Raw genomic sequence first — 8,259 nt, forward strand, 5'->3', positions numbered from 1 at the left:
TCAATATGCTATGGCGAGGAAAGCATATGTCGCCTTGAAGAAGACAAGTCCACTTGCCGAAACGTGGGCTCCTGCTTTCCCCTTGTTCTCGTTTTGCTCATCATCATAAGTTGTGCTGAAATCTTTAGATACGCAAGGGCGACGTAGCTGGACAGAACTAAGGTAATGTTGATAGTCGCTTCGAGCAAGCCACACTATATTTTTTTATGTTTGCCTGTTTACGTATGTATTTATAATATATAAGGTACTTTTCAAATTCAGAGCAAACGTGTCAAGAGAACGTTGTAGAGCATCCTAAAAAATTCTTTATCCTCCCTTATTTTGCTAAACGCGTGCTACATACACGAGTTTTTCCCCAAGCCTGAAATAAAGCCCGCATAACGCGTCACAGTGTCGCTCAACTAGTGTAGCGGCACTTTTTCGTAATTAACACCATGATTGAAGAATTGTCTCCTTGAGCTCACTGTCGTCTGAATTTGACCAACACTGATTGATAATTTTGTTTTCATTCTTTCTCTGTCATGGCAGCTTTGATTATCGAAGGAAGTTTTCCCATACTCTTGTTTTAGGTATCTTATGACTGCGCGCGCGTGTGTGTGCATATTTATGTTTGTTTCTTTCTTATATGTTCACACTTTTGGTTGTTTTACTATAGCAATCAGGCGAGTTTCTTGTGTTCCTCTCTTGTATGAACTTTTATTCGCTGTTGTACAGTTGTCGCGCCCTTTTATTGCACCGCGTACTTGACTAATACCTTAATATATAGAGCTGTTCTGTGTGCTCTTTTTTGCGTGTGCGGTTTTGGTTATATTCTTGGTGCTAAAGTACTCCTTATCTCGTCGTCTTGTTTTGTAAACGAGCTACTCTCTCAGAGATTAGGACTGAGTGAAAATTATCGTGCATTGATCTGGACGAAGCAAATATTCTACTCTGTACAAGCCCCATGCTCTGTATAAGACTACGATATCAGAACAACTTGATGACAAACTTCCGTTCTGTGGCCGGCGCCATCTACAATTGGCGATGGACGCCGTCAGTTTTACAGGTAACACGAGCTTTCAATAGATGGCGCGACATCCCTAGCCAAGTTAGTGTTCCTGTATATGCTCCCGCAGGGAGCAGAGTTGCGCATATGTCCGTCATTATGCTCCCGTTATGCAGTGAAGCCACCGCTTGCACGCGCAGGAGGCAAATGCCACGCGGTGTTCCATTTGCTTTTTCGTCTGCTGGTAGCGAGCTACATGCGGCAATTATTCACAAGTTCAGAGCAAGATGGCACGTTTTAATGCAGGCTGTACTTGAACCATTGGCGTAGCCGGGAGGGGGGGCGTAGAATTGCAACCCCTCGAAATTTAATTTATATGTACATATACACAGGCGCATATACAAACACACGCATGAGCGTGCATATAGGGCAGGACCTCCACGATCCCCAAAATAAAGTCGTGACTACGCGCGCAGCTCGAACAGCTCGAAAGTTCACCTGCAACACGCACTACTTTGCAACAAAAAGTGGTGCAATGTTTTCCAGCATGCATATGAAGTTTTCTCGCCGAGGCCGGAAGGCACGAGATGTTTTAAAGGGTGTTAAAGAAAGCTTCATGCACGTAAGATGGATAAATATGTGAGCCCATGTTGGCTGCCGAAACCTGCCAATTAATGACCTTCGCCAAGCGAACTATCATGCTTGCTGTTATGTCAGTGACTATCATGGAGCGTCATTTATCACTAACCGTCGTTGACAGCGGCTGCACGTTTTTGATATATGCGGTGCAGACACATTGGTTTAAACGCATTCCAAATGGTCACATGCGCACAGTTTGTGCACTGCTTATTTTTACTATTCATTCATACCGCAGACCAAACAGCTGCTTCGTAGCCGCAAATCTGCAAGTGGAAAAATATTCAAGATGCAGGAGCCTCTAGATCAAATTTATTTCGTACAAGGGAATGGATGCCCAATGGCTGCTGGAAGCAGGGCAAGAGTGCTGGTTCTTGGAGCCTTGGGGTGCACAATTCAAAGCAACTGGAAAGGCAACCAGCTCTTAAGAGTAACAACAGGTTATTTTTATTGCACTAATCACATCAAGATGGCAAACTTGCAAATTAATTATTCACACATTGCAGCCTCTAATATGAGAACACATCTTTTTTGATCTCTTCATACTACTCAGGTTAATTTAGTATAGCACAGCGCTCGTTAAACATACAGGTGGAATTTCACATTCCTCCTGTTGACTAAGGCCGATCGAACAAGCAAGACATTGTAGTCATGAGTTCGACGAAAGTTCGTCTGATCAGGTAACATGATGATGAAGAAATTGCGGTCACTTACCAAGTCAAGATGAAAATAACACAGATGACTCGGGTTCTCGGGTACGGGTTCCTTGATCACACTGAAAACTAGTGTGATCACACTAAAAACTAATGTTATCAAGGAACCCGTACGGGTCCCGAAACGTCTCTGTGTTATAGTTCCGGGCGGTAAAAGCTATACCGGGCGGTAAAAGCTGAAGCTATCCCAGCTGTCTCATAGGCGGGAGCGCGCGAGGTTTTCGGTTACTACAAATCAATGAACACTAGCACATCAATCAATGTTCCATTAAAATTAAAACGCCGACAAAAATAAAGAAAAGAAAAAGAGTAGAGAAGAACCATGGTGCAGCGGGCAAATTGTACATGCTAATATTTACTCGGTTTTGAACACACTGTTCTAGACCCGCATAGTCAGAACAATCGTACAAGCAACGCAGCGAATTGGGTGAGCTGGTATAGTTAACATTCTTGGCGTATATGTGTAGCGCGATAAAAACGTGTCGTTCGTTCTTTGTCCCGCGTCTGTGTCGCGCTGCACATGTGCGCGAAACAGCGCACAAGTCAACGTCTCAAGGCGTACGCATCTCAGTGTTAACAGGGGTGTTACTTGAGATAAATGTTGCGTTATTACAAACAAGGCGATCGCACCTCGCATATCCTGGTCCCTTTCGGAGCCGGCTGGTCTCGGCCCACACGCGGTAGCCATACCAGTCGCCAGCGCACATCTGTCCGTCCGCACGGCACCGCGCAGAAAGCTTTGCCACCTTCCATGCGTTTTGTGCAGTTTGGTGCGCTGCACAGCGTCATACTGGATTGCAAGTGACAATATAGTGTGATACTGGAAAAAAGTGGTAAGGCGCGCAGACACGGACACAAGAGAAGTGGAAATCACGAACGCCGACTATCAACTGAAGGAAGCACTGAGGCAAAAAAAAAAAGAAAAAAAAGACACAAAACTCATCTGCACATGCTCTGGAATTGTAGCATCACGCGTCAATCGGGTACACGTGCCGGTCTAAGTGAGAGATAACTGTTACAGCATTTGATCTTTTCCTTGTGTAAGGTAATCATAGGCTGACTCACGTATGCACTTCCACCATTATTGATATGCCATGCCTCGGCCTTAAGACACGTATCTTCATTGCTATGCCTGTACAATGTCGCGCGTTCATCTAGCTCAGGTGTGCAATTCCAATCTTGACAATGTAAGGAAATATTAGAAGGTGATCCTCTCGTTAACGACATTTTATGTTCCATTAGCCTCTGCTCCGCTTGCCCTACGTAGAAAGGACCACATGCAAAGGGAACTTTATATAACACACCCATTCAACAGTGCGAAAAATTGCTGTTCTGGATGTGCTTCACTGGACAAATATCTGTTCTTTTTTTTGCCATTCACCTGATCCTTTTTTCTCTGCACGGCAGCGCATATCTTCCCTAGCTCATTGGGAGCAGTAGAAACAACATTAACACCATATGTACTTGCAACTTTTTTAAGCCTCATCATCAAGAACATCAAGAACGACAATTTCACTCCATGTCATAAGGGTGTGGTATATAAAGTTCACTTTACCTGTGGACATTTCTACGAGGGCAAACGGGACGGAGTATCAACCAGAGGATAATGGAACATAAAAGGTCGTTAACCGGCAGATCACCTTCTAATATTTCCTTACATTGCCAAGATTGTAACTGCACTCCTGACTTAGATGAACGCGTGATATTGTATAGGCATAGGAATAAAGATAGCTTCTTATGGTCGAGGCATGGCATATCAATAATGGTTGAAGTGCATGGGTTAGTCAGCCGTCGATTACCTTACATAAAGAAGAGATAACATGCCTTAACAGTTATCTCTCACGTAGACCGGCGCGTGTACCCGATTGACACGTGCTGCTACCATTCTAGAGCATGCGCAGATGAGTTTTTTGTCTGCTTTCTTTTTTCGGCTCAGTGCTTCCTTCACTTGATAGTAGCCGTTCGTGTTCTCCACTTCTGTTGTGTTCGTGTCTGCAAGCCTTACCCCCTTTTTGCATTATGAATCCTTACGAACCAAGCTCAGCTTTCTGTCGTTCTAAAATATAGTGTGTTTTGTATCACTTCACCAAAGTCCTTGGCGTAATATTGTCGAACAATGTGCTGCAACCCGGAACCGATAAATGCAACGCACTCTCGATCGACGGTCCGCTGGTTGCAATACCGATGGCACTGACGGAAACGACGAGTCGGCGTCGCGCCCGTAAAGGTGACTTTGCATCGGTGCAGTTTAAGATTTGACGCCATCTTGTAACACGTGATAGAGCTCGGCAAATAGCGGTGCGAGCGGCGCCAGAAAAGTTATGCGCAACTTTGCTCCCTGCGGGAGCATATACAGAAACACTAAGTCAAGTTTTGGTTCGTGATGGGAGTACTAGTTCAGTATTTGCTTTGTTTGATTTAAAACAAAGGGACAGAGGCTTTCAGTGCGAGTTACCCGCAGTTTTCGTATCGGGTACATTCGTAGCGACTTTCGTGGGGCGCTCGAGGATATAGTGAAGCCTGAAGAAGTGGACATATTTATGTGTCCCTGGGGCGGCTGTTTGCCGTTGTGTTATATATATATATATATATATATATATATATATATATATATATATATATATATATATATATATATATATATATATATATATATATATATATATATATATATATATATATATATATATATACAGGGTACATTGTGAAAGGAATGCGCATGATTTTATTATGACAAACCGGTCGGAAAATGTGGCGAGGGTTCTGCCCTAAACGAGTCCACATTTGCGCTACATAGGAAAGTGATCGAGGATCTGCATATGCGCAAGGTCTGCACGAAGCTTGTGCCGAAAGTGTTGAAGGAATATCAGAGAGAAGTTCAAGTTTTGCGCTGTCAAGAATTGTTGGATTTGACTGCGACACACGTCGGTTGCCCTCAGCACGACGCCGTTCACTTTCCCCTATGGTTCGTCGCCCCCACTCGTTCAAGCGGAAAACTAGCCATCGCAGTTCCGGGGGCAACAAGTGCTCTCGTGTCGACCACTGCGAGGCTTCGAGTTCTGCCTGCGCGCGAAATAACGGAATATTGAGGATATCTCTCTGCAAGCACTCGTCGATACTGAAGCTTATATATATATATATATATATATATATATATATATATATATATATATATATATATATATGACCTCAATCGACAAAGTGTAACAATGGGGCTGAAGATTAATACAAAAACACCAGCGGTAATATTGGATAGCTCGGCAAGAAAACAAGAATAGGTGAATGGCTGCCAGACTTTAGTATATGTGCAGGAGTACCTCATAAAGGTTAATTATTCACAGGGAACCTGGATCATGCGAATGAAACACAGAAGAAAAAATGTGTGACTATGACCGGGAGCTCACCGCTATCGTTCAAAAGAAAAGTGTGCAATCATTGCATTAAACCGGTACTAACATATGAGGCAGAAAATTTGGGAATAACAAAGAAGCTTGAGTCCAAATAAGGGATCGCGCAACGAGTGATGGAACGTAAAACGGTACAAGTAACGCCCAGCGACGGGAAAAGAATGGTGTGTATGAGATAGCAAACCGGGGTAGCTGATATTCAAGCGGACGTCAAAAGAAAGAAAGGAGCTGATGAGGTCATGCAATACGTAGTTTAGATAACCAGTGATCCACCAGACTTATGGAGCGGTGCTAAAGGCAGAGAAGCGCAGTTTATGATGCCAGAAAACTAGGTTAGGCGATAAAATTAGAGAAATTACAGGTACAGAACAATGCATCAAGCTAGCCCAAGACGGGGGTAATTGGAGATCGCTGGGAGATGCAATCGTCCTGCAATGAATATGGAAATAGGCTGATGATGTATATGTGCACCAATAAAATTGTCCGATCGCCGGATTTGAACAGAGTTCCTCTAGCACAGAAGCCGTATTATGTAACAATTACCCCGTGGACGCATTCCCCCCTGCAGTGAGCCTCATATTCAGACAGCAGCCTTACCGTGTAAAATTCTTGAAAAATATTTGATAATAATTAAGCCATCGTTATATGTCCAAATTGGCCGATCCCGAAGGTTTTGTAGTAAAAAAAAATAAGCAGTCAAACTTTCATCCTACACCCATCACGCGAGGCGGGATGCGATAGATTCTCCTGCGCTGCGACTCCGCCCACTTCTCTCTCCCCACCCCCCAAATCACTCAGGAGGATTGTCTTCCATCGACTTGAACTTGTGCTTGAATCGCCTCCCATCATTCTTTTTCTTTTTACTGAATCATGTTGGAGTTAATACTGCAGATAATGCACAAATTATGCAAAATATCCAGATTGAAAATTATTGTTCGCAACCTTGGTTCGCCTAACAAAATGCTGGACAACGTTGCTGACGCAGCAGATGGGCACAGAATTAAACGTATTTTTAGCTCTTAGATGAGAAATGAAACACTAATCCCTCCAAGGGCAAATGCTGCTTCTCTGAACGGCCCCTTGAATTACCATGGCTACGCATAAAGAAAACGAGCAATCTTATGATCATTTGTCATATAATTCAGTTCCCGCAAACTGCCATATACGTTCAGAACTACTGAACTGAACTAAAATGATTACAGCTCACATTTTCACTAAATAATCTTGGCACTTGCTTGTACAGGATATATGCATGGCCGATCAACGTATTGCGCCTACATTGAAATCTGGATGCCCAACTAGAAACTCAAATTAGCTCAGCTCAAATCAACTCATTAACAATAAGACAAATGAAAGTGGACGCAAAGGCAACATGACACAGGTGGGAACTGGATGCAGCTTTTCCGCATTAATCGTGAGGTGCACATTATCACTGAACTACCTCGGGCGCCGTCCTGCCATCAACATTATTTGCCGGCGCTTGCCACGATACTGGCGGAGGATATGAAACATCCTTTTAGCCGTAGTACGTGCACTTAGTGACTAAAACTAGGCAGAGTGGGCATTGAAGAGCCGACGCAATCATGGTGCCTATAGCATCCTTCGTTTTTCTCCACTGATCTCTACTATATTTCATCGCGCAGAACTTATTGTTATTCTGCGCGTTGCCTCAAGTGTCCTCGGGTGTGTCTCCACTGACGGTCCTTTCATCGAAAGAATAACTTCGCCGCTTCTAAATGTCACCGCGCCTCCTGGTGACCACATGACATCGTCCGCCCTGCCTTCCGTGGGGACAGTTCCATCAACCGGGACAGCCGTGCACAAGTCTTTAAGCGGGGGGTCATCGGTACACCACTTCAGTGAGGAGCGGCAGCAATGACACCGCCTAAAAATTCGTGCTGTTTCATTGTGCAGGTTGGTGCTTCATCGAAGCCATCACATCATCGCTAGAGCATCGCTTCTGTTGGTTCGTATGCCAGCAGCAAGGCACAAAGCTAAACCATTCGCCGGGACAGCATCCCTTTGCGGTAGCATGCTTCAAATTGCTCACAAACTGTGCGGTTCTTTCACGTAGCATATCTCACGCCACGCTACCTGTTAGCTGGGAAACCCGTTGATCGAAACCGTGAAATCACCGAGAGAATTGCTTCTTTTGGTTCGTCCGTTAGCAGTGCACCATAAAGCTGAAACATTCGACCAGACCAGGATCACTTTGCGGTAGCAAGCTTCAATGTGCTCACAAACTGCGCGGTTCTTGCACGCAGGTCCCTTCTACTTACGCATTCCTTTTGTCTTTACTCATGTGATTGCTGCAGTTGTTGCTGCTGCTGTCAATGTGTGTTTTGCTCGCTATATCGAAGGACAGAAAAGAACTGAAGGCTCTGCTTGAAAATTTATATCGTCAACTTCGGGTCGACTTGGAGGATTTCAAGGAGACCTCTGCGAAAAAGTTTACAAAAGAAATGAGGGAGGTGAAGGCTAACCTCACGTACATGAATCACGATTACGAGGAAATGAA

Source organism: Dermacentor albipictus, chromosome 4 (genome assembly GCF_038994185.2).
Source record: "Dermacentor albipictus isolate Rhodes 1998 colony chromosome 4, USDA_Dalb.pri_finalv2, whole genome shotgun sequence".
Classification (NCBI taxonomy): domain Eukaryota; kingdom Metazoa; phylum Arthropoda; class Arachnida; order Ixodida; family Ixodidae; genus Dermacentor; species Dermacentor albipictus.